This window comes from Priapulus caudatus, unplaced genomic scaffold, assembly GCF_000485595.1.
Source record: "Priapulus caudatus unplaced genomic scaffold, Priapulus_caudatus-5.0.1 Scaffold1796, whole genome shotgun sequence".
NCBI lineage: Eukaryota > Metazoa > Priapulida > Priapulimorpha > Priapulimorphida > Priapulidae > Priapulus > Priapulus caudatus.
The window spans coordinates 1-1,659 of NW_014578857.1; positions in this window are offsets into that span (position 1 = coordinate 1).

Genomic DNA, 1,659 nt, shown 5'->3' on the forward strand with positions numbered 1-1,659 from the left:
AGCTCGTGTGGCCTTTTAGGCACGAATATGGTTACAGTATACTAATGTAATATATGTTTCAACTACGTCTCACTATTTAGCATCACAGGCGGCTCGCTCATTCTGCTGAAAAATTGTGCTAAATATAGTATTTTATTTGAGACGTTCCAAGTCTTGTGCCTTTCAACAGTGCTTGCTACTGTCAATGCACGCCCTGCCATATCAGCCAGCCCACAAAGCTCACACAAATTCTCTCTGTGTATTTTTACGGCGCCGCTGCTGAATTGCGTGATTGATCAGGAGGGGCGCAGCTGTAAATCGAGGAGCGGACGACATTTTCTTTGGGGTGTTCCGAAAAAAATCAAAATTGACCACTGGACCAATTTCATGGTTCCATGTCAATTACAGAAGCCTCTGCATAATGGACCCCCAACAAGCCCTTGACTGACTAGGCCAAGATAAGATCAAAGGTTTGCTATATGCCTCTTATTTAGTCCGCGGCCGATAGCTTCTTATTTAGAACAAAAGTCTTCAATTGTTAATCTTCTAAAACTACAGACCATCCGTAGACCGCCTGTGGTGGAGACGTGTGCCGCGGGCGTCGCGATTGGCGCACCGTGTCTTCACTGCGCGGACACCCGGCTTCATACCTTGAACATCCCGCCGCGGTCGCTGCCGCATAATCCGCGGCAACTGCGCGCTCTCTATCCTGCGCGCCCAGGCTCAGGATCAACAGCCAAAGCTGCTACCTCTGCACGCAATCTGTGTATCAAAGTTCTCTCTTGATTTCTAAGCCTATATATAGCGAAAGAGGTGGCAAAGTTGACCAAATGACGCAAAGAGAAGGAAAACGATCCATAGGCAATACCTCTATAAGCAAAGCTAATCAGACAGTCGATGCTGGGACTTCCCACAACCTCAACCCAAATGAAGAATCTACAGTGCTTCCAAGAAGCGGCCTATGAGCTAAATATCAATAGCATAACCTACAAACTTACTCCAACATCCAAACAGAACCCCTACAAGATAACAAACAAATAACACAACCCATACCCTGACCCACAACCTAACACACACAACCTAACCCTAATTCATAACACACACACATACACGCACACACACACTGCACACACGAACACCGGGCACGGCGCACACGGCACACGCACACGCACACGCCACACGCACACGCCACACGCACGCACTCAGCGCCGCGACACACACACACACACACACACACACACACACACACACACACACACACACACACACACACACACACACCCCCCCCACACACACACACACACACGCACACACAAATATATATATATATACATTTGCATACCGATGCACGCAAGCACGCACGCCCACCCCAATTGCTTCTAGGGAGCTATCCCGGGACGGGTGTCTCCCTCTCAGGTGGCCGTCAAGCGGGGCTGCACGCGCGCACGGGGAACTGTCGGCATGACAGGAAGGCGCGGAATTGCAAAAAGACGACGCGGCAATAAAAAGAGAGGCATGCTAATTAGCGGAGAGGAAGCTTAGAGTAGAGAAGGACGGCGGAGAAAAACGCTGAAGCCGGCGAATCTGACGGAAGAGGAAAAGAGGGCCGAGGTTGAGGTTGACGATATATTTACGATAAGAGAGAGAGAGAGAGAGAGAGGGGGAGAGAGAGAGGAGGGA